Raw genomic sequence first — 26,918 nt, 5'->3', positions numbered from 1 at the left:
CACGTTAGTTGTACTGTGTCTTAGTTATTACCTTAACACAGCCATACATAATGTTAACTCACCAGGAGGGAGGAGGGAAGGCCCACAAATTAACATTTACTAACAATAATAAACCAGACGGCCACGTTAGTTGTACTGTGTCTTAGTTATTACCTTAACACAGCCATACATAATGTTAACTCACCAGGAGGGAGGAGGGAAGGCCCACAAATTAACATTTACTAACAATAATAAACCAGACGGCCACGTTAGTTGTACTGTGTCTTAGTTATTACCTTAACACAGCCATACATAATGTTAACTCACCAGGAGGGAGGGAGGAAGGCCCACAAATTAACATTTACTAACAATAATAAACCAGATTCACGGCCAGCCTGTGTCTTGAAGTATTACCTTTACAGCCATACATAATGCTAACTTTCACCAGGAGGAAGGAGGGTAGCCCACAACCAACATTTACTAAACAATAATAACCAGACGACTATTGTTAGTTGTAATTGTGTCTTAGTTATTACCTTAATACAGCGCATACACAAAGTTAACTTCACCAGGAGGAAGGAGGAAGGCCTAGCAACTAAACATTTACTAACAATAATAAAACCTTAGACGGCCATGTTAGTTGTGTATTGTGTCTTAGTTATTACCTTAACACAGCCATATATAATGTTAACTTACCAGGAGGGAGGGAGGAAGGCCCACAAATTAACATTTACTAACAATAATAATCCAGACGGCCACGTTAGTTGTACTGTGTCTTAGTTATTACCTTAACACAGCCATACATAGTGTTAACTTACCACGAGGGAGGGAGGAAGGCCTACAAATTAACATTTACTAACAATAATAATCCAGACGGCCACGTTAGTTGTACTGTGTCTTAGTTATTACCTTAACACAGCCATACATAATGTTAACTTACCAGGAGGGAGGGAGGAAGGCCCACAAATTAACATTTACTAACAATAATAAACCAGACGGCCACGTTAGTTGTACTGTGTCTTAGTTATTACCTTAACACAGCCATACATAATGTTAACTTACCAGGAGGGAGGGAGGAAGGCCCACAAATTAACATTTACTAACAATAATAAACCAGACGACCACGTTAGTTGTACTGTGTCTTAGTTATTACCTTAACACAGCCATACATAATGTTAACTTACCAGGAGGGAGGAAGGAAGGCCCACAAATTAACATTTACTAACAATAATAAACCAGACGACCACGTTAGTTGTACTGTGTCTTAGTTATTACCTTAACACAGCCATACATAAAGTTAACTCACCAGGAGGGAGGAAGGAAGGCCCACAAATTAACATTTACTAACAATAATAAACCAGACGGCCACGTTAGTTGTACTGTGTCTTAGTTATTACCTTAACACAGCCATACATAATGTTAACTCACCAGGAGGGAGGGAGGAAGGCCCACAAATTAACATTTACTAACAATAATAAACCAGACGGCCACGTTAGTTGTACTGTGTCTTAGTTATTACCTTAACACAGCCATACATAATGTTAACTCACCAGGAGGGAGGAAGGAAGGCCACAAATTAACATTTACTAACAATAATAAACCAGACGACCACGTTAGTTGTACTGTGTCTTAGTTATTACCTTAACACAGCCATACATAATGTTAACTCACCAGGAGGGAGGGAGGAAGGCCCACAAATTAACATTTACTAACAATAATAAACCAGACGGCCACGTTAGTTGTACTGTGTCTTAGTTATTACCTTAACACAGCCATACATAATGTTAACTTACCAGGAGGGAGGGAGGAAGGCCCACAAATTAACATTTAGTAACAATAATAAACCAGACGGCCACGTTAGTTGTACTGTGTCTTAGTTATTACCTTAACACAGCCATACATAATGTTAACTTACCAGGAGGGAGGGAGGAAGGCCCACAAATTAACATTTACTAACAATAATAAACCAGACGACCACGTTAGTTGTACTGTGTCTTAGTTATTACCTTAACACAGCCATACATAATGTTAACTCACCAGGAGGGAGGAAGGAAGGCCCACAAATTAACATTTACTAACAATAATAAACCAGACGGCCACGTTAGATGTACTGTGTCTTAGTTATTACCTTAACACAGCCATACATAATGTTAACTTACCACGAGGGAGGGAGGAAGGCCCGCAAATTAACATTTACTAACAATAATAAACCAGACGGCCACGTTAGTTTTACTGTGTCTTAGTTAATATCTTAACACAGCCAAACATAATATTAACTTACCAGGAGGGGAGGGAGGAGAGCCCCTGAAATTACTTTACTAACAATAATAAACCAGACATGCACGTTGGTTGTACTGTGTCTTAGTTATTACCTTAACACAGCCATATAATCAGTAACTTACCACGAGGGAGGGAGGAAGGCCCACAAATTAACATTTACTAACAATAATAAACCAGACGACCACGTTAGTTGTACTGTGTCTTAGTTATTACCTTAACACAGCCATACATAATGTTAACTTACCACGAGGGAGGGAGGAAGGCCCACAAATTAACATTTACTAACAATAATAAACCAGACGACCACGTTAGTTGTACTGTGTCTTAGTTATTACCTTAACACAGCCATACATAATGTTAACTTACCAGGAGGGAGGAAGGCCCACAAATTAACATATACTAACAATAATAAACCAGACGGCCACGTTAGTTGTACTGTGTCTTAGTTATTACCTTAACACAGCCATACATAATGTTAACTTACCAGGAGGGAGGCCCACAAATTAACAATTTACTAACAATAATAAACCAGACAGCCGCGTTAGTTGTACTGTGTCTTGAGTTATTACCATAACACAGCCATACACATAATGTTAACTCACCCAGGAGGAGGGAGGGAGAAGGCCCTGAGTAACATTTTACTAACAATAATAAACCAGACGGCATTAGTTAATGTCTTAGTTATTACCTTAACAGCCATGCATAATGTTAACTTACCCGAGGAGGGAGGAGGAAGGCCCACAAATTAGCATTTACTAACAATAATAAACCAGACGGCCACGTTAGTTGTACTGTGTCTTAGTTATTACCTTAACACAGCCATACATAATGTTAACTTACCAGGAGGGAGGAGGAAGGCCCACAAATTAACATTTACTAACAATAATAAACCAGACGGCCACGTTAGTTGTACTGTGTCTTAGTTATTACCTTAACACAGCCATACATAATGTTAACTTACCAGGAGGGAGGGAGGAAGGCCCACAAATTAACATTTACTAACAATAATAAACCAGACGGCCACGTTAGTTGTACTGTGTCTTAGTTATTACCTTAACACAGCCATACATAATGTTAACTCACCAGGAGGGAGGGAGGAAGGCCCACAAATTAACATTTACTAACAATAATAAACCAGACGGCCACGTTAGTTGTACTGTGTCTTAGTTATTACCTTAACACAGCCATACATAATGTTAACTCACCAGGAGGGAGGAAGGAAGGCCCACAAATTAACATTTACTAACAATAATAAACCAGACGACCACGTTAGTTGTACTGTGTCTTAGTTATTACCTTAACACAGCCATACATAATGTTAACTCACCAGGAGGGAGGGAGGAAGGCCCACAAATTAACATTTACTAACAATAATAAACCAGACGACCACGTTAGTTGTACTGTGTCTTAGTTATTACCTTAACACAGCCATACATAATGTTAACTTACCAGGAGGGAGGGAGGAAGGCCCACAAATTAACATTTACTAACAATAATAAACCAGACGGCCACGTTAGTTGTACTGTGTCTTAGTTATTACCTTAACACAGCCATACATAATGTTAACTCACCAGGAGGGAGGGAGGAAGGCCCACAAATTAACATTTACTAACAATAATAAACCAGACGGCACGTTAGTTGTACTGTGTCTTAGTTATTACCTTAACACAGCCATACATAATGTTAACTCACCAGGAGGGAGGGAGGAAGGCCCACAAATTAACATTTACTAACAATAATAAACCAGACGGCCACGTTAGATGTACTGTGTCTTAGTTATTACCTTAACACAGCCATACATAATGTTAACTTACCAGGAGGGAGGGAGGAAGGCCCACAAATTAACATTTACTAACAATAATAAACCAGACGGCCACGTTAGTTGTTGTTGATCTGCGTCAACTTGTCCGATTCTCTCTATCTTTCAGTAATTACAACTTTTAATTATTATTACTTTACTAAATGTATTGTAATAATAAATAATACATAATATAAATAAATTATACTTAATTATAATGCTTAATTATTGAATAAATGCCACTTATTGGTAATATATTAATGTTAAACTAAACTTAAGTCTTAGCCACAGAATCAAATATTCGACAGCATTTACAATTCCACCAAAATAAATTAAATAACAAAATATTTTTCCTTTGGTTATTTAAAGTCTATTTACAAATAATTTATTAATATTATAATACTATAATAAGTTATAATGACATAATAAACCGGCTATATTAACTATATAGTAAAATATTCAGATTAATAGAATTTTATACTCCCAAACTAAACAATTATTGAATAATAATTATTAAAAAATTATTAAATATAACAAATAAAGTTAATAATGATTAAATACTAATTATCTTATAAATATTTAATCGCTCTTGAATGATGAGTACCTCTCACTATCATGTCTTGTTGGCCTGATAATCTACTTTCCCGAAAAGTAGAAAAGATAATCTACTTTTCAGGAAAGTAGATAACCAACTTTCCCGGAAAGTAGATATTTCCCATTTTCTATGATACAAATTTCCCGTTTTCTATGATAATCTACTTTGCAAAATTAGGTAATATTTCCCCAAAAAGTCGAAAATCTACTTCCCCTTAAAGTCGATATTCTACTTTATCGAAAAATAGATAATCTTCTCATGGGTAGGTAGGGGGTGGGTGGGTAGGTAGGGGGTGGGTGGGTAGGTAGGGGGTGGGTGGGTAGGTAGGTAGGGGGGTGGGTAGATAGCTAGGTAGGTAGGTAGGCATTGAATTGAATTGAATTGAATTGAATTTAAACAGTTTATTTAGCCAGAAAATCACAAATACAGAGTGGATAATAATAACACTATTAACATGGCTGAGCCAGTTGAGAACCTGAGCTCTCGTTGAGACACCTGATATATACTATACATTTATCTCAAGGAAGTATTATGTAACATTTAGTATCATCTGGAATAGTACAATAGCATGGTGGTAATAAGAACATCTTATAATGTTACCACGGTTGCCTCTGTCTACTCGGCAGTAATTGGGGACCTGGATGTTAATCGATATGCGGAATGTGTTCCGGGTTAATGGTTAGTCAGTGCAGTTGGCGATTTGTCCGGTCTTCTCGGACTATTCCTTGACCCTGGGCTGGGTCATGCAGCTCGTTAACTTAGGATGTGGTTGTTGTGTTGGCGACAGCTTCTACACCTTAAAACCTTGGGCCGGCCATCCTCTTTACACGAGGTGCAACCATTAGGTAGGTAGGTAGGCCGGGCTCTCGGCATGGAGGTAGGCCAGTAGGTAGGCAGGCCGAGCGTTCGGTAGGAAGGCAGTCTGTCAGGCAAACAGGTAGGCCCCGAGGCAGGCAGGCAGGCGTGATCTGCAGAGCTGGAGCTACTGTAGTATGTGGTCTACGGAACTGGTGCTGCTGTCGTATGTGGTCTACAGAGCTGGAACTGTGTCTACCAGGATATTTACACTGTAGTATCCACGAACCTAACATAACCTAGGTTATCTTATGTTAGTGGATGCTACAGTGTAAATATCAAGGTAGACACAACTCCAGCTTTGTAGACTCCATACTACAGTAGCTCCAGCTCTGTAGACTCCATACTACAGTAGCTCCAGCTCTGTAGACTCCATATTACAGTAGCTCCAGCTCTGTAGACTCCATACTACAGTAGCTCCAGCTCTGTAGACTCCATACTACAGTAGCTCCAGCTCTGTAGACTCCATACTACAGTAGCTCCAGCTCTGTAGACTCCATACTACAGTAGCTCCAGCTCTGTAGACTCCATATTACAGTAGCTCCAGCTCTGTAGACTCCATACTACAGTAGCTCCAGCTCTGTAGACTCCATATTACAGTAGCTCCAGCTCTGTAGACTCCATACTACAGTAGCTCTAGCTCTATAGACTGCATACTACAGTAGCTCCAGCTCTGTAGACTGCATACTTCAGTAGCTCCAGCTCTGCAGACTACATACTATAGTAGCTCCCAAATAACAACATAAGCATCTATTTGTAATTTTTTCATTCATGGTGATGTAGCCTCTTGTCATCTGGTGGTACTGGTGATGTAGCCTCTTGTCATCTGGTGGTACTGGTGATGTAGCCTCTTGTCATCTGGTGGTACTGGTGATGTAGCCTCTTGTCATCTGGTGGTACTGGTGATGTAGCCTCAGTCATCTGGTGGTACTGGTGATGTAGCCTCTTGTCATCTGGTGGTCTGAATCTCCGGGTTCGTGGTGGAGCAGGAGAGGCGACGGGAGTTTGTGGGTGGCTGTATCTTATTTAAAGGGAGTCTTGATCACTGATAAATCTAATATTATTTTTTTAGTCACTGTAAAATGTATTTAAAGATATAAAACTATTCATTAAACTCTCTGACAAAAATTCTTCATCATACAGCTGCTTAGTGTGTTAGATAATGAAGCTGGAGTCATAAGTGTTACCATTAAGAGGAGTTCATCATAGTCATCCCAGGCAAATGATCTTATTAAAGTGATATTCAAAAGGTTCATGGGATTCTTTCATTGACTTCCTAAACCAAATTTATATGTATCTATAGATTCTGTACTATTTTCCCCCTTTAATTTACTTTAGATTTCAATTCGTCATATTGAAGATAGTTTTATTATATGTGATCAAGGGAATTGTTATAATACAGCCTTTTTTATATATCAGCTTTACATAATGTCAAGACAATGCAGTAAATCTAAAACCTTACAGTAATTTTGGTATTTGATGATAATCTTACCATTTACAGTTTTTACTCTCATAATAATAATAATTTTGGGGGATTTCCTTAAAAATATATACAACTTTTATTCTTATAATGATAAAACTTTTTGGGGTAATTCCTCATAAATATTTTCTTGTCCTGCCATTTGCAACTTTTACTCACATAATGATACAGGAAAATAATACTTTTGTGGTTATTCCTCTAAAATATTTCCTTCATTCAGAGTGTGGACGTGGTGAAGGGCGTAGAGAGGAAGCTGGAGGGGAGTCAGGTTCAGTTGGCAAGTGGCGTGAGTGAGCTTAAACAACAGTTGCAGAAGGTTGGTACTGTACCCTGGTGTTGTTTCTTGTTCCTCTGTGATGTATATAACTTTCCCGTGGTTGACTATTGAGTTTATATAATTAGCAGTGTATAATCTGCCTTAGAAGTTATTTTTTAGATAATTTATATACTTACTACCACATAATATGCCCATGCAGAGAAGTGAATATTTTTTTTTCCTAAATTATATCTCTTAAAGGTACAGATATTAAATTACTGTATTTATATATGGTTCTTGCTAACATTAATGTGTTCATGAAAAGAATTTAACTCTTTTTATTGTATACAAATAAATTCCAATTTATGAGAGGGTTGCATTCCTAAAAATAGAGAGATGAATTCAGTTTAATTTATTGTATTTAACCCTTTCAAATGGTAGCCATCACCTGTAGAAATTAGCTGTAGGGACGGCAGCCATCATCTGCAAAAATTTCATGTTCTTTGCGTTCCATTTTTGCACACAGGGGGGAGGGGGGAATCCTCAGCCACCAATTAAAGGTTAAAATTATTTATCATTTGTCAGATGGAGCAGCAAGTGGCGACGATGGCGTCTGCTGTCAGTAATCCCTCACCTGCGGCATCTCAGCTACCCTGCGAGATTGGAGCGCCTGAACTTGCCTAGCTTATACTACAGACGGGCAAGGGGGGACCTAGTTGAGGTTTATAAGCATCTCAGGGGGCACTACTCAGTTGAGTGTCCTTACTTGGAGCTGGCGGACGCTCGCCCCACAAGGGGTCACAGCTCAAGATTGAAGAAGCCGCAAGTCCGGAAAACCGTGAGGGCAAACTTTTTCGGAGTGAGGGTTGTAAACTCTTGGAACAATCTACCAGAAAGTGTTGTGACGGCACCGAGTGTGAGCTCTTTCAAGAAGACTTGACCAACACTGGAGCGGGTTCAGGTACATTCAGGAGCCGGTGCATGCCCAGTATTTGCCAACAGTGCGTGACAGAGACGTGACCGATCGCCCGGGCAGCTAGCAGCCGACCTTTTGGTGAAGAATATAAAGGAAAAAGAGTCGTGACCGATCGCCCAAGCGGCTAACAAGCCGATCAGTGGCGAAGAGGATAAAAGTAAACGAAACACATATTCGCAAGCAGAGACTAATACACAGTGGTAAGTGTAAATGACTCTCACTACTATTGAGCTTACCGTGTGTGTGGGTGTGTGAGTGTGTGTTTGTGTATGTATTGTTCACTATGGATTTATGTGTGTATGTGTGTGTGTATGTGTGTGTGTGGCTGTGTGTATGTGTGTGTGTCTGTGTGTATGTGTGTGTTTGTGGGTAAACAATAATTTGGTATCCTGAAATATAAATCTTTGTTATCCTAAATAAATCAAATTCACTCTTACTGCATATATATCAAGACTGACAGCTGTTTGTGCACGTTACAGTGTATCAGATCCCAAGTAGAATGAAAAAAATGTTGAGAGTCACGACTCAGGTAGTGTTTTAAACTCCTTTGATCCTCCTCGTGTATTTCAAACTCCCTTTAGGTGGATTTAGGGGATTCAAGTCATTCTGTCTGCAACACTACACTACCTGCTACCCAGATAGACTCCTTATTCTTGAGTCATGAAATTTGATTGTGGAAGATGTGTTATACGACATAGGGCTTGAATTTAGTGATTAATAGATGGATATCATAAGCCTTGACAGCTGTATATCTCTTATGGTAGGTATTACATAACTTGAGCTTGGATATATCATTTGGAAAAAAGAGATACAATTTAAGGTTTAAAGAGACAGATGAATGTTACATTGTTTGCTTTTCTTCCAGATTCAGGAGCATCAAGGGACAGCAGAGGACCATGATGATGGAGTTTCCGTACTTTTTTGTCAGAACGAACTTTATGTGCCAATAATGCTCTGCTTTTATCCAAAGATGTTTAAGCTATTTTCCTTCTTATGAAGAAGGCAGATGAAGCTTTGCCTTCCCCTCCTGATGTAGTGAAATAGTTGGTATGGACCTCAATGCCTTCTTGTAGAGCTACATTCCAAACTTTAGATATGTAAAAAATGTAGAAATGTGAGCATCAAGACCATTTTCATAGCATAGTTCTACCTGGTACTGTACACCCAGAAGTTTGTACCTGTAAACCATCGACATCATGTACAGGAATTATGTCACCACCATTTTAATGCACAGTTACTTGGAGTAAGGGAAGTACTGTGTTGTAAGTGCAGTATACCAGCTCAATTAAATTGACTTATTAATATTGTTATTCATTTATGTGGATTGAAGAGAAACTGGAAAGTTAACATTAACAAATTATACAGAGTTCAGTCACATGTCCTTCACAGGATGATAAACTGCTACTCTTTGTATTATGTGTTGACAAAAAAACCTTAAGTTCACTAACTAATGTTTATCATGACTTGGTAATTTTATGGTAACACTGTACTGAACCCTAGAACATTTAATCTGCATTGGTCATTTCACCATCATCTGCTCATGTCAGGGAGCCTGTGCAAGCATCCAAGTCACGGCACATCAACACACACACACACACACACACACACACACACACACACCTCTATTCCATGGTTCTCTTCTTTCTTGTCTCCCAGTTGTTCCAATGTTCATTCTTCCTTTTTCCTATATATATATATATATATATATATATATATATATATATATATATATATATATATATATATATATATATATATATATATATATATATATATATTATCATTTTTGTCACCTTGTTACCTGCTATGTGACGTTCATTTATCTTATGGCAGCCATCTTGCTGTGAAAACTTATGTATTGAGTTTTAAATGTTCCTAGAGACAGACTGTTCCTTTATGTACTGTACTGTATTCTCTGTTCCGTACATAAAACACAGATGACTCACCATTTGAGAAACTTTTCAGGACTGACACTAAATTGTTTACTGAGGAAGAGACTTTTTTCATTAATATCATAAATGAAAGAATTATCACAAACTTTTGTTTCATAGTTTGCAAAAATTATCAAATTCTCTCCTCCGTTTGTGTTGTAAATTTATAATATTTTGTTCATATGTTTAGCAATTGTTTTCTCTCATCGTGTGATGCTCTCTTGTTCTTTAAGTAAGTTTCAAAACATTCTTAAGTTATTGTTGTTTCTTATCTGCTTCAACAGTGTTTATTCATAATATTAAGAGCACTTCACCTTTTCTTAGTTTTCATAATTTATATTTTGTCGAATAGAAAATGTTATTAGTAGATTTTCACATAATTTTGTGAGAGGTCGAGTAGGTCCCTCAGTCACATCCACAGGTGAAGCAATTTGTTGTCACATTTACTCAGGCTGAATTCATCTCACCAGTCAGAGTTTTGTACATAACTCGTACACCAAGATCTAGTAACACCAATGACCTATTAGATACCTGTAGTTAGTAAGGTACCAACCAGGATGTCAGTGCAACTGTTAATGGTCTCAAATGTGACTCAGACTCAGAACATCTTACCACTCAAGGTGTTGGACATAACCCGGACTTTCAGATGTAATTACCGAGACTGTACAGGTATATAAGTTAAGAATGTTCGGGACTATCAACCATGACACTTCCACGGCCCATTCTTGCAGGAAGAACTACAGTACTTTGCTATATTCTTCATTCTCCTTCCTAAGTCATTACCCAAACAGTATTTTTTTGAACTGATTTCTCTAAAGAGGAAAGTAAACCAACTCCTTTGTATCTTAAATCTTCCTTTTATTTATTTGTTTCTTTATCAAAGTCTGTACAGTACAATACACCAAGAGGCACCACAACACGACCACTCCCACGCTACTTACTCCTGTCTGTGTCTTCGCTCTACATTTTCTTTAATCACTAATACGTACATTGACGTCAAGGATGTTGATATACTTTTACTTTTACTTTTATCCTCTTCGCCACTGATCGGCTCGCTAGCCGCCCGGGCGATCGGTCACGTCTCTGTCATGCACTGTTGGCAAATACTGGGCATGCACCGGCTCCTGAATGTACCTGAACCCGCTCCAGTGTTGGTCAAGTCTGGTCTTGAAAGAGCTCACACTCGGTGCCGTCACAACACTCTCTGGTAGATTGTTCCAAGAGTTTACAACCCTCACTCCGAAAAAGTTTGCCCTCACGGTTTTCCAGACTTGCGGCTTCTTCAATCTTGAGCTGTGACCCCTTGTGGGGCGAGCGTCTTTTTGCTTCTGGCAATAATCTTAAAAGATGAAATAAGTTTTCCATTCCTAATAATGTACAAGGTGTCCGAAAAGTTCTGCCCAGAAGGGAAAGAGGTTGAAACTCCGACAAAGAGATCTGCAGTTGCATTAAGCCGTACTTCTTCTTTCCCTATGGGCAGAGAGTTTTTGGACATCCCGTATTTTATAACTGTAACAGTAATAATGTTAACTGGTCAATTGTTTTGGAAATAAATTAGTATAAACTCACATTTTATTACAGCTGCAACTTTGTTAAGAAAAACAATATTTTTCTCTCTGTCTGTGTTGTAAGTGTTATTAAATGTAGGGAGAATGTTCATACCTCTGATATATTGTAATAATAATGATAACGGCTTTATTTTGTCCTACAAGTTTGTTGCTAAGAACCGATTTTGAAATTGTTTGCTGTGGTCATGCAAGTTTTATGAATGAAGATGTCTGATGAGGTTTATTATTACTATATGGTTCAGCAGTAATTGCTCAATAATTTTTAATGAGTGACTTTCATAAAGCTCGATATTAGTTGTAACACTTTCAGGCTGAATACTTGTGATAAAAGATCAAATTTGTTATTGTTTGAAATTAATGAAATTCGTATGATATCGGTTACAGCTTATTAAATTTGAGCCACACTTGAAACACATATGTTATGCTGTGACATAAGTTACAATTTTTTGCAGCAAATATTAATGATCTTTTGTCAATGGTCAGCTGTTAGAATTTCCAAGGAACACATCATATGCAGTTGTTAACCTGCAAGTGATCTGTTCACCCTTGTGTCATCAGACTGTACTGTACAGGGCTGGGAGGTCAGGAGGAAGTAGCACTGCATTGAAGGTCTTCTAGTGAAGCATAATTTGTTTTAATACTTATTTATAGTGTAATGACCACGGTCTTTACGTCAGTTAAGCGCCAAAATCAAATGATTCATATTACGCTTAATAGCCCACAAAAGATGAAACTCGGCCCGTTACAAATGGTGACCAGCTAGTGGGATTATTTTCATTTGAGAACCAATTTGAAGGAATGAGGTGTGGTACTTTGGTGAATTTGTTTTCTCAAAATACAGTATACAGTAGTGTACAATTTTGTCATCAGTAAAGAGTACAAATAAGTGTGTGATTTAAAGTACAAACTTTTGTGTCAAGTACTGTACAATACTACTGTATTTGGAACTGCAAAGATATTTTTTTAAAGAGTTAGGGAAGAACTAACAATTGATTCAGTTTCACAATTTTTTTTTGTGAAAGAGTTATAATTTCTTTTGTGTCACAAAGTTAGGTAATGCACCAACTTTTTTTTGTAAGCTACCTAACTGATCTTTGTGAGTTTTTATTGTGTGAAATTTCAGAAGAGTGGTAATTGCACATTAGTGTAATTTTTTTATGTTTGTGACCAGTGAATTAATCTATTGATATTTGCAGACATTGAGTGGGCAGTTTACATCTTCCATGTTAAAAATGTGATGAACAGTGTTCATCTCTTGAGTGCCAAAGGAAGTGTCATATTTACAAAGGTTATGTAATCCAATGTTTTATTTGTAGCTGTGGCATTTATTGGAAATATTGGTGTGATTTCAATAGAAAGTGTTCAGACTCTCACTTGAAGTATTTTTCTAACTTGAATTTATATTATATCACCTGAATTGAGTGTTATATGATTTCTCTTTGTGTGTTTTTAATTATTTTTGGTTCTTTTTCTAGTGACTTTAATTGTGATTTAACTAGAAAGGGTTCTAGTTCCCATTTGATGTCAGTTTATGACAAGTGAATTTATTGATATAACAAAAGTTTAGTGTTAGAGATTTTTCCATATGGCATTTTTAATCTGTTTCTTTAACTGATAATTTCATTAAAGACTGAAATACAATTTAGTACAGTGTAGACTTATATGCATTGTTAATAAATGTGCTATATGTATTTGAGAACTAATGCCTGTGTATTTTCAGCAAATGTGTTGATTGGGTTGAGAACCCTGTGGTGAGATGGATGCCTCTAAGAATGCAATCTCTGAAACCAGATACTAGTTGAAATTACAAGTAAGGTCCACCAAGTGTTGAGTACAGCACATAGTCCAGATAATTGAAAAGAGACAGTGAATACTTGTCGAGTACCGAAAATCGGCTTTTCTGTTAGTCATTCCTGAAATGAAGAGTGATATTTTCATGGGACATTCTCGTCAAGTATCATCACTTAATGTTTTAGCATTACTCTGAGTACCTTGTGAAGTGAAACTTCTGTGTTGTTTTCTTTAGAGATCGTTAATTTTTTTGTGTGACAGTCTCCGATACTATTACCAATAATTTTCATGATTGTAATTTAAGAAGTATCCTATGCAAGTTTGTGTTAATGTTTACCCCCCCCGTGTCTTGAAGGGTGTTAATTGAGTTTATCTTTGGTGGGGTAGTTTTGTAGAAGTTTTGTTGGGACATCAACGCATGATGATCACAGTAGTTGTTAATCAGTTGCAACTCGTATGCAAAGAAGGCTGAGAAAGCTAGTGGTTGTCATGGCTACTAGAATTTGGGTGTTTGAGAAGGGAGAAGGTCAGATCTTACGTCTCAGGTTTACCCATCGCTATTTCAAACAACATCCAGAAATATGCGTGAGCGTCAATTCGGATTCATGTATATATATGTTCCTTTTAGTAACATAACCTCGAAAGCAGTTTGTTTGCTCACCGGTATAATACTTGGGTAGTATGAGCTAATCCCGGAGCGAGAAATTTCTTATTTAGATACTGCAGGGACCAATCTAGGGAACATTCCACAAGTATATGATGAATTATGTAAAGTCAGTCAAGCAAATGAACTCTCCTTATGTGCACCCCATTACTTGGCGATCCAACTTGAACAGAAGAATAGGCCCAGTACCTTGAAAGTCATTCCAGTAGATGATAATAATGCTTCCCCCCACTTCTTGTGTGATCTGTAATGGCATACCAACATCTTCCATCAATAACGTAAGGCTTATTCAGGGGATTTCGAACAGCATGATACCATATTGTGATGAAGTAAATATGGAAACACTAGACCCAAGAAGTTGAAAGAACTGATTAGAAATCAACCTTGGCCGCATTTGACTAGAGATATGTGCAAAATGTTGGAGGGTGTAATGTTGGATCACACTGCTTTGTTTGTGTTAGGAGCTCGGGAAATAGGTACCATTGCGGGGCATCCCGCTAATATCCAACTAGCCAACGATAACCCCATTGGAGGGACACAGTACCGACACCCTGAAAAGGCTAAGGATATCATTAAAGGCATGATCACCGACATGCAAGACAGACATATCATCGAACCATCAACCGCTGTTTGGTTGTCTCCCATTGTTTTAGTCACTAAACCCAATGGTTCCAAACGCATGTGTTTAGATTTCCGAGCGGTAAACCAACATTTGAAAGTAGATATACAACCCCTTCCCAGGTTAGATGAATTAGTAGGAAAAGCTGCCAGAAATAAGTATTATGCTACTTTAGACTTGAGAGACGCAAATTATTAAAGTAATACTTAACGACAAAAGTCGAGACCTAACCCCATTTAGTGATGGAATATAACTCATGAAAGTTTATACACTTATCTTTTGGGCTTTTTCAGCCAGTCCCGTTATTCTTTTTATTTTACCAGAGAAGTAAACCTAGTGGTAGCCCCTTTTTGCAGCGAAGAACTGGGTGAGAAACTACCTCGATGACGTGATAGTGTGGGCTAATGATTTCACAACGTTGGTGGACAGGCTGGCCAGAGTGTTTGATAGATTCGTAGAAATGGGAGTCAAGTTAAACTTATTAAAGTGTCAGTCTGGTCAACAACAAGTGAAATTTTTAGGGCATGTAATGTCAGAGAGAGGCATTGAACCAGATCCAGAGAATGTCCGAGCTGTATCAGAGTGTAAACCTAAACCCCCAATTAATGTGAAGCAAGTTCGCCGGTTTTTAGGAATGTGTAGATTCTACTGTAAACATGTCCCCAACTTTGCCAAGATAGCTTATCCTATCACCGAACTCACTAAAGCAAATGTCTCTTTCGTGTGGACTGATAAATGTCAGAGGTCCTTTGATAAGTTGAAACACGCCCTCACATCATTTCCGGTTCTCGTTAAGGCAGATGCCGATAAACCCTTTGAATTGCACAGCGATGCCAGTGCCGTCTGTGTAGGAGCTTCCCTCAATCAGCTGCAGACGGATGGCTCGTTACGTCCGGTCGGTTATTTTTCCAAGAAATTAAAACCCACTGAGACTCGTTATTCTACCACCGATAAGGAAGCCCTCGGAATTGTATTAGCATGCCGGTTCTTCCATCATTTTTTGTGGGGCACACAATTTACTATCAAAACTGACCACCAACCTCTGACCTCCGTCTTCAGGAAGAAGACTAAGAATCAGAGGATGAACAGGTGGATGTTAGAAATGAGGGAATATTCCTTTACAATTGATTATAAACCCGGTAAAGCAAATGTTGTAGCTGATGCGTTAAGTAGACCCGTAAGAGTAGTAAGGGAAGGGCGGCTGAAAGACCTAGTCGATCAATTTCCTACGCTAGAGGGCTTAACACCGGCCGAGCTTGGACTAGAACAACAGAAAGAACCACGGTGGAAAGAGCTCTTGCAGTATTTGACTGGGGAAAAGTTACCGAGGCACAGATACCCTAAAACCACCATTGATAAGTTTGAAGTGATAGATGGGGTTTTATATCTGGTGAAAGAACAGATTGACAAAGCATTACTCTATTGCTTGGTAGTACCTGATCATTTACGTGAAGCCGCCTTAAAATTAGTACACAATAGTGCAAAGTCAGGTCACTTAGGGCAGTGGAAAACCATTGCCAAGACAGAAAGTCTATTCTACTGGCCAAACTACCGTAAGGATTGTATTGACTTTGTGAAATCATGTGAAAGCTGTCAGAAGTTCAAGGGGACTAGGGGTCTTACCCAGAAATGGCAGGCCTTACCGGTAGTTTCCAAGCCTCTCGAGCGAGTTTCTGTCGACCTGACTGACATGCATGCGGGGGTCAATGAGTACCGTTATGTGTTGACGGTCCTCGATCATTACTCTAGGTTTGTTAACTTCTACCCCCTTCGAACTAAAGCGACCCAAGAAGTTACCCGAGAATTTGAGAAATTCACTAATGTATTTGGCAGCCCGAAGACGGTGATTGCCGATAATGGAGGGGAATTTACAGCAGCCCACTTTAAGAGTTTTTGTAGAAGGAGCAATATTAGTTCATATTTCACTTTGCCATACCACCTCCGAGGCAACAGTGTTACAGAAAGAATGCACCGAACATTTAAGACCCTCCTTGGCATCCTGTGTGAAGACAACCCCCGACGTTGGCCCAAGTTCTTAGGTCCCGTGCAGTGTGCATTGAACACGGCGGTGCACTCCACGACTGGAGTGCAGCCACACTTTGCTTTTTTCTCACGCCATGCTCACCGACAAGTGGGTATTGGATTACCTGTAGTAGAAAGTGAAAGTAGTGAGGGGTTAAGGGAAGCTCACCGATTAATAAAAAAGACTTCCGAGAGAACGTCAAGTGAAGTCCGACAACGAGCCAATAGAGATAGGAAGAACGAAGAAGTCCAGTTGGGACAAATGGTATGGGTGAGGGCTGAAGTACCTCTTCCAGGTACTAGTAGGAAATTGAACGCTAAATGGAGGGGTCCGTATACAGTAACTGATATCATCCGAGACGGTGCCGCCTATGAACTCACCAACATGTCCGACGAAACAGAGATAATTAAAAGAGCAGCAGAGAAAGTGAAAAGGTTCGTGGGTAGGGATATGTTTACGAAGTTAAATGACATTCAGGTTCCACCTTGTGAGTCTTCATCAGATTCAGAACCAGCTGGAAGAGAAAGGTTGGCCAGTCCAGGGAACCCAGGGGGAGTTGCTGCGGCTAGGTTCCCACAGAGAAGGAGACCACGGATCCGTATGGATCTCTAGGAACAGAACCGGTTGGTCGGTCACGTCTCTCAATTGCCGTGAAGGGCACTTAATTAGTACTTGAGATTCGTTGATCGTGAACATCAACTTTTTGTTTTGCCATGCAAGTTTGGCCACTGTGAGACCTTGTGAGAAGGGATTGTCAGTATGTAACCTGGGCCAGAGGAATGAGTAGATGTGTCTTACTGCAGTGAGAACATCGTGATCCAGTGATCAAGTTTACCTGGAGGTCCTATGCGCATAGGCCTAAGTTGGTGTAGGAGGTAGTGGGGCTGGACTTTAGTCACGGCTAGGCGTGTACAGGAGTACCGTACATGGACCTAGTGCAGTTTAAGACGGTTGCATTGCAAAGTCACGGCTAGGCGTGTACAGGAGTACATGGACCTAGTGCAGTTTAAGACGTTTGCATTGCCAAGTCACGGCTAGGCGTGTACAGGAGTACAGTGCATGGACCTAGTGCAGTTTAAGACGCCTGCATTGCAAAGTCACGGCTAGGCGTGTACAGGAGTACATGGACCTAGTGCAGTTTAAGACGCTTGCATTGCAGAGTCACGGCTAGGCGTGTACAGTCGTGTACAGGAGTACAGTGCATGGACCTAGTGCAGTTTAAGACGCCTGCATTGCAAAGTCACGGCTAGGCGTGTACAGGAGTACATGGATCCTAGTGCAGTTTAAGACGCTTGCATTGCAGAGTCACGGCTAGGCGTGCACAGGAGTACATGGACCTAGTGCAGTTTAAGACGCTTGCATTGCAGAGTTACGGCTAGGCGTGTACAGGAGTACATGGACCTAGTGCAGTTTAAGACTCTTGCATTGCAAAGTACAGAAGGGAACCGAGGTTTTGGGGGTTTCACGTGGACCGAGTCGCTGGCATTATAGTCTATTTGAGTCCATGCTCTGACCACTTAGATCTTGCCTCGTCTCGTGAGTGAACAATGATTCTTCCGTGGTAAGGTCAACCCTAATACTTCAGTGACTGGATGGGGTCCGCCTAACTACTCCTAGCTTGAGATCTCAATTGCTGAATTTGGTGCTTGGACCCAGTGTTATACATATGTGATCAATGGTGTAGTTACAAATGTACAAAAACTATAATTAAGGCCGGCCTATTTTTATTATTATGTCTGTACTATTGATGTATGATTATGTTCTTCTGTGGGTCATGACCAGTATTGCTTTGTTAGTTTTATCTGCCCATGTCTGGGAGTTTTTGTGATTATTCATTTGAGTTGCAAAATTTTATGTATGTGAAAATTTTGTAACATGTGTGTTACCTGTATTGTTGACCATTATCCCAGTAGTGCAAGATATTGTGTTTGAAATTTTGTATTTACTGTGAATGTTTTGTCGACTATACCGCATAATATTGAATCTTTGGGAGGGGAAAGCTTTGTAATGACCACGGTCTTACACGTCAGTTAGCGCCAAAATCAAATGATTCATATTACGCTTAATAGCCCACAAAACATGTAACTCGGCCCGTTACAATAGCTATACTGTATGTCTTGCCTTTTATATGTATATATCTTGCTTATGTCAAAAGTTTGACTTACTACACTGCAGAAGTTTAAAGTGGAAGGTATTGTGTGTGTTGTACACGTTGACGGAGGAGCTCCTTCTCCAGAAGTTTGACGTGAGGTGTTGTAGTGTCACTGAATTTATCCCTGACGGGGAAGCATTGTGTTGAGGATTTATAAAAGTTTGTTGTTTACCTGCTGTGGTCCTCCAGGGTGCCAGAACTGCTCCTGCAGGTGTACCAGTATTGCTCACCATTGCATAAGGACTGAGGTAAAGTCCACTAGTGTTACTTTAAGGTAAGATGTAAAACATGTCAATTTGAAGTTTGAAAAACTTTATGCTATTAATTTTTGTCCAATGACTGATTTACATACAAACATGTTAAACAAAGATTGAAAGACTGTTAGTTGCCAAGTTATTTAGGTTGAAACTTTTGTAGGCATTTTGGGGAATTGTCACCCATACTGTGCAGTACCAAGACATCTTTGTGATGATTTTATAATACCAGGTTTATAATATTACAGTTATTTAGTAAATACAGTATATGAAGTTGAGTACTTCAAGTGTATTACCATTTTAAGTTGATAGTAATATAATGCATCAAACAAGATAGACTATGTGGTTAGTGACTACAGATCTACTGCTCTGGGTAGTAGACCTCTGTGTTTAGTTGCTTTTAGATTCTACTTAATCCATTCCTAGTTCAACACAACTTGCATTCATTTTAAAAGATGAACAATCAAAACTTGTAAACTAAATCATAGACGGTCAAGTGTTTGATATATATAAAAAGTATCTGACTGATAAACTTGTTGATGTCCATAAGAGAAACTTTAACTAGAAATTAAACATGTTCATTCTGTTATCCATAAAATAATGTCAGTTAAGGTAAGAATGAGGTAAATTTTTATTTATTTTTAACTAGTAATTAGCAAATACAAATTAAACAAAATAAATAAACCAAAATAGAAATATATTGAGAAATAACAAAAATATCCAATATTACCAAAACTATAATAAAAACCCACAATAAAAACTAGAAAAAAAAAGATGGGGATCATCCTTCTAGTGACACAAGGATCATGGAGGGACTCCCCTAACATAAAAAGCCCTGTGGGGTATGAGATGTTTGGTTCACACTCAGGATGGAATGGAGAAAGGAAACTCACAATGTGCTCTCTGTATACATGTTGTATTGGATGTACAATGCAGCTTGGTGCTGGGAAGGCAGCATGGTTACAAGCGTGATGTAGAGAGAGCTGGTTGGTGAGGATGCTCAGAGGAGGACCAGCCTGTGGGTCGCCATGCTCGCCGGCCGGAGCGAGGACCACCAGCCAGGCGGAGGAGGAGAAGGTGTTACTGGCTGGTTGGTGGAGGTATTAAGAGAGAGATGACCACGAGGTCAGGTTTTAAATAGCGGGGGTTGGCGTGGCTTAGTAGTTGACCCCCGCTCCGTGATGTATGGCGGCGCTGGTTGACCCAGACCACGAGGCACACACTGGGGAATTCGTGGGGTCGGCTAATGGTTCATCTCTATATCACCAACCAACCTAACTACTTCAATACTCTTGTCGACAGTGAAGGACAGACCAAGACTGTGAATATATAACCTAGTTTAATAGGAAAATCATAAAATTGATCTATGAGGTCAATAATTATTATATTGGCTGCGACTTAACGCTTGCGTTTTTCTCCAAGTTCACTGATCAAATATAATAGTTACCCCAGGAACGTTTTCTGTGATCAAATATAATAGTTACCCCTAAAACCTTCCTCTTATTAAAGCACAATCCTTTTTATTCTCCTTCCTCTCATCAAAACACAATCCTTTTTATTCTTCTTCTTCCTCTCATCAAAACCACAAGGAAAGAATGCAAGATAGATGGAAGAAACAAATTTCAAAGTGCGTTTTTTATTAAGGGAGTGTGGGAATGGTCCCTGCTGGAGGGAGGCCTTATATAAAGTTATCAAGGCATTATTGCCAAAGTACACACAGTGACAAAATTTACACAATTTAAGATAATTAATAATATTATAGAATATTTTTATAATTGTTAGATTATTTAAAAACTAAATTTAATGTAAAAGGTGTTCCTTTTATAGAGGGTGAGAGGGAGCCGTGTGTCATGGCCTCCTCCATGTAAACAAAGCGGAGAAAAATATTGTGAAGAAAATTGGTTTGTATTGGTGTAATATTGTGTTGTGAGGACTCATTTGTGTTTTAGTATGAATGATAAGTGTGCAGGGATTATGGTGGTGTGAGAGAGAGAGACTTATAATAGTTGTGGACAAGGTAAGAGACTTGCTGTGTGTTGGTCTGCTGGCAGGAGCAACAGGTAGGCAGGGCTTATAGCACTATTTTACCCTCACTTATATATCATATTATTGTATGCCAATAATTATTATTCAATATATTTAGCAATGGTTTTACTGTATCAATTTGACTAACAAATTATAAATATAATATAATATCTTGAAGGTTCTAAGGTTCTTGTGGCCCCAGAATATACTACATATTATTTTATTGATAACTTTAAACTATTGTAACACAGTAGAGATAGGAACACGTAAAGGAAGATAGAACATGATTAAATTATAAATCTATTAACCAACAGCTCAACGTTTAACAGTTATGATACAGTTTAGGTATAGACTAAAAAATGTTTATCTAACCTAACCCAATTATATGTCCATAAGAGAAGTGGGACATCTTGGAGTATCACAAGGGAGATAATGATTAAGCATTAATGACTAGTGTAATAATGCCCACAGCCATCCTGTCCACAATCCCATTAAAATCATAGACAATCTCCGCAGCTAACGGTCAAATACCCTTTGGATATTTGCCCAGCCAGCACAGTCAAATAACACCTTCATAACTTGTACTGAGCCATTATTGGGTAGTGGTGGTGGAGTCCCTTAGTACCAGAGTACTGTGTTTATATTTGATTCATATTATCCACAGTTGTTCTGTGGATGATGTAGTATTAATGGTAAAATTTCACTTGTTACCACCAAGCATTTGGAAGTTGAAATTATGCTTGATGGATGTAAAATGTTATATAGATTTGATTCTATTGTTTGAAATTTTTTGGTACAAATTTATAAATTAAAAAGTTTTGATTTTAGGGGAAAATTTGACATTTCCTACGAACATCTCGGACAAGAGTGTACAGTGTATTTAATTAATTTGTATTTAGTATATATGTGCACTGTATGTATTAGATATAGAGTATATAATTAATTTAGGAAAACCTAACCTAACCTACTCCAACTTAACCTAACCCATGCACTATACCAAGATCTGGTTGGTTAACAAACCAGCAACTAAAATATCTCACTTATACAGTACTTAATTTGTGACAGAAATGCCATATAATAAAAGTGTTTTAGAATGATCAAAACTACTGATTGCAACCGTAAAATTATCAAAATTCTTTGGGTGGCAACAAATGACATAATATCATATTAACTAATAAAATTGACACAACTTCTTAATTTAGTTATAAGTACCAGTATTTTTTTTCGCTCTTCTGTAAATACGAACATAAATCACTTGTAGTTGACAGGTCATGAAGGATGAGGGCAATTATGGGGTAAAACACAGTGAAGAACTGATAGCGTGACACTGAAATGATGTCTCTATGTGCTTTGTAGGCACAGAAATTAACTATTTACTGTAAACAATCTGACCCAAAATATGACGTGGCAGCCTGTGTTGTTGTCCGCTCTTAAACCTATAAACACTGACTCCGGTAATACTGTACTTAACTTGTCAATAAATGACAGAGCCTCACATTGGGGGTTTTATTACCATAAATATAGAATTGAATGACTTTTTCTTTTAGGCTTTACTATCCAGATTCATGAGTCTATTATCTCCACAAATCCCTTATTTATTTTTTCGTTTGTTCAAGTAGGATCTTAAACCTATTCTATGCACATTATAAATTGTGAGAATTATATTGTTGGAATCAAATCCCATAATATGAGTTTAAATGTATTCCCAAGTTCTTTTGAGTAGTATTGGTTAATGAGTGAGAATTATGTTCTTATATTTTATTTTCCCTCCGTAGTTATGACTTCGTGTTGGCGTTGCTGTTTATCAAATCGTAAATTATCTGCAAGACCCATTGTCAGATTTATAACCGAGTGGGGGTGCCTGTTCAACGACCAAGAGGGCCAAGATTATTTATTAACGACTGCCATATATGACATTATTAGTTGTAATTTCTATAATGAAACCATTTGCATATAAAACCAATTATACAACAGAACACTAACTTTATTTATGACAACTAATGAGTCAGCTCACAACATTTTATGTATACTGTATATAAATTCATAAATTATTAAACTACACACACATATATGTAATGATAGTTTAAGTATATAACATTTACAGGAAAGAATTATATAAACTGAAGTACAGCAATGAACAACTGAATGTAAATTAATTTTTCTCAAATAACCAACAAGACAATAATGAAAACTGATGATGTTTATGAAAAAATTGACACCAGAGAAATAATGAGAAAATATTCCTTCCATTAATAACTTCTATATACACAGTACTGTACTCATTATGTGATAGTGATAATTAACTCAATACAATTTAATTTTCCTGCTCTTTCCTCCAAGTTCAATTTCTGTGTAAGGTCTGCCCAAAATACAGTCAAGACCAGCTTACTTTTTCTACGGTGAGTCATTGAATGCCTATATTGTGTAAGCACGTGACAGTTGAGAAGGAGTGTTCACATATTGCAGTGCTTGTACCAAATGTGAGGGCAGCCGCATAAAGCTTGTGTATGTGAGTTAATCCATTTCAGAAAGGATATGATATCTTGAAATTTTCACCAATGTTTTTGAGAACTGGGCAATAAAATTCTTCAATAAGTCATTTAGCAACATGACATTCACTTACCAGAAGAGACGACTCAGTGTCGACACCTATGAGTTTAGCCAATGGGACAAGATTTTCCGGAAGTAATAAACAAGTCTTGGATTCTGGCCAACGACTAGAAATGACTGTAAGTAGTCTAATATTATGCTCACCAAACTCAGCATTGAGTTCACCAAGGCAGTTATCTAAAATATTGTAGTACAGTTGATGATGTAAATCAGCTTCACTATCAAAACCATGAACATTAGAATGTCTTACAGTTGTTTTAGTCTGTTAAGTATTGGGGCAGTTTGTGTTATGCTTTTGCTTTTCCTGATGGTATTCTGTAAGGTCGTGATGATCAAGTTTTGATGAGATATTCTCATTGCCAGTGTTGTTCCAGATGTCTTTAACACTACTGACAAGAGATTCAATAAGGTGAATTCTTGTCATGAAGTCAGTCATGTGATTGTAAAAGCTGATCTGCAGGTCCAAGTGTCGGCAGAAATTCCTTCACACGGTATGCAGTAAACATGAATTTTTCTGCATTTTATCTGTTTCAATAATCCAGTTGCCACACTGCTGCATCACACTCATTTTCCTCACATGTATCAAGTACATCCACCAACTTTTTGTGGTTAGCTATAATTGCTGACACAGTGGCTGGGTGACGTGACCACTGCTTGCTTTCCAATAGTATGCACTACTGTTAACCAAATGTAGCGGATGGTTAAAATTTAATTAATTTTGCCACTTACAGTGACCAGATTATTGTGCACCCCATACTTATCCTGTGAGCAGTAGCACAAAAGAATTACAGAGTTGAGGTCACAAGGGGTCTGGATAACTAACCCCAGTGGTCAGGACATTATGACATTGAATGTTACAGAGTATTTCAAATACTGTACATTGTTTGTTTTATTTTTGTACATCGAGGGTAACTTATTCACAACTGCCTGAGTACAACAGTGTGAGGCAATATGCCTGGCCACACACTTTGTTATTCGCATTTGCATGAGAAGTATTCAGGCATATTGTGTGTTTGGTTCTATAGATGGGAAATGATATAGCAACTGAGTTCAAAAAAGTGGATGCAGTCTTAATATATCGGCTATCTTGCCATTTAGAGATAAAGTGTTGTTCATTTCACACACAGTGTATTTGGACCTGTCCGTAAAAGGTTCTGTCTTCACACAGTCAAGGACGTGGTATTCCAGTTTGTGGTCATTTGTTTGATCACACACTTTGCATTTAGTTTTTTTTCGCATCTGCTTGAGGGATATACTGCCAGAGGTACTTATATCCTTATCTTACTTTAGCAGTTCCATTATCTAGTTCCCTGCTCCATATACATGTTTCACTTGATACTTCTCATCATGGTAAACACTGTATTGACTAATGACTGTTTGCACTTGTCTGCTTGCATCAAATTCATCAATCTGTTCTTTCCTAGTTACAGTTTTAAGGGTTCTTTTTGACAGACCCAAATTGTGTTTAACAGTGTCTTTGTTAGACGTGAGTTTGGCGAGGGCATCAACTCTGTCATGTTCTTTGAGGCCTGTGTGAGAAGGGATCAACAACAGTTTGATCTTGACACCTCCATCAACAAGGTCCACATTTGTGTCTGGCTTCACAGACAAATGCGTGACAACTTAAGTTAAGAGCAAGCAGGATAGAGAGTCAGTGATGACGAGACTGTCGGTGATGGTGATTTAAATAAATTTAATGGCTGAAAGTATGGCAACTAATTCTGTTTGTTGAATGGATGCCCACTTGTTAATTCTAATTCCTTTCTCAGTTACATTTCCATTAGGTTGATCATAACCTAACATCTTCATTTGCACCGAAAAGTGAGATAAGTCTCCTACCATTGGTGTTAGTGGTGGGGTCTTTTTCTTCATCATATAGATTACAGCTCCTCCCCGACTTACGACCTCCGACCACCTGGACATTCGACCGCCTGGTGTCCAGAAGACACACATCTGTAGCACACATCTTCTGGGGCCTTGCATTTTTTGGGTGGGTGACTGTACCGCTGACACTTGAAGCATCTGGTCTGTCATGGCACGTAAGATCTCACTCAGACGATGTCCCATCCCAGTGTGACCGTCTCTGGAAGTTTGTGGAAAAATCCAACTAGAGCCGAGGTGGATTTTCCGTCGGGTCTCTTAATTTCTCTCTGCGCGTCTATTTCTTCTTCTATGAGTTCTTTAATATCATTCTTGTTCATATGTTATACTTTGGCGTGGGAAATAGCTTCCCACACCTTCACGGGGCCGTCATTGATGACATTAAACGTTGCTAAGTTGTTTAGCCTGTCTCCAGTCACCGAAGGTGAGGGAGGCTGAGGACTGTGTGGCACTTCTAAGAAGTCAGCAATGACTGGGAGGCATAACACCTCTCACATAACCTCCAGTGTGACCAGCCAGGAACTCCTGGTTAAGTAGCCACTTCCTTTTTTATCATGACCCAGTTTGTCTCCAGCAAAGTAAAGGAATACAGATGTAAACCTTCCTTTTTTCTCTCTCTGGTGTTATCTCTATCAATACAGTACAGGCACCATCTACTTGTAGAGGTTTTCTATAAGTATATGCTGTTGTTTCTTCTCTAAAACACTGTCTGCTGTACTCGAGACTCCAGTATTGGTGGGACTGTGTTGGCTGATGCATGGCTGTGTGCTCATGATCACATTTGTAAATAACTGACGGTCTTAATTTATATGGAAACAAGACTTTTATCAACAAAGTCATTTCATAAGTTTTGAATATATTCTATCTCAATATGCTGTAAAAAAAATTGGAGAGTGAAAATGTTTTTATATTCCTTGGAACTGCCATAGAGCGGGTACCCCTACCAATGAGTTGTTCCAATGATCTAGATTGGAAACTTGATCCACCAGGACTGCCTTTGGGTCTGTTGGTATAAACACAAACTGCTCCAATACTTAACAGTGACTGAAACAACTGTAAGACATTCTAATGTTCATGGTTTTGATAGTGAACCTGATTTACATCATCAACTGTACTACAATATTTTAGATAACTGCCTTGGTGAACTCAATGCTGAGTTTGGTGAACATAATATGAGATTA

At 38.5% G+C, this 26,918-nt stretch overlaps 1 long non-coding RNA gene across 1 annotated transcript; it reads left to right on the top strand.

Moving 5' to 3' along the window:
* Positions 1-21,004: 21,004 nt before the first annotated feature.
* Positions 21,005-26,816, top strand: LOC121854151. Its single transcript, XR_006086489.1, has 3 exons — positions 21,005-21,122; positions 23,022-23,726; positions 23,873-26,816. It is a non-coding gene; the product is annotated as an uncharacterized LOC121854151 (long non-coding RNA).
* Positions 26,817-26,918: the final 102 nt, after the last annotated feature.

This window comes from Homarus americanus, unplaced genomic scaffold, assembly GCF_018991925.1.
Source record: "Homarus americanus isolate GMGI-L3 unplaced genomic scaffold, GMGI_Hamer_2.0 scaffold58482, whole genome shotgun sequence".
NCBI classification, from domain to species: Eukaryota; Metazoa; Arthropoda; class Malacostraca; order Decapoda; family Nephropidae; genus Homarus; species Homarus americanus.
The sequence above is the reverse complement of the archived record's forward strand: the minus strand, read 5'-3'. Positions and strand labels throughout refer to the sequence as shown.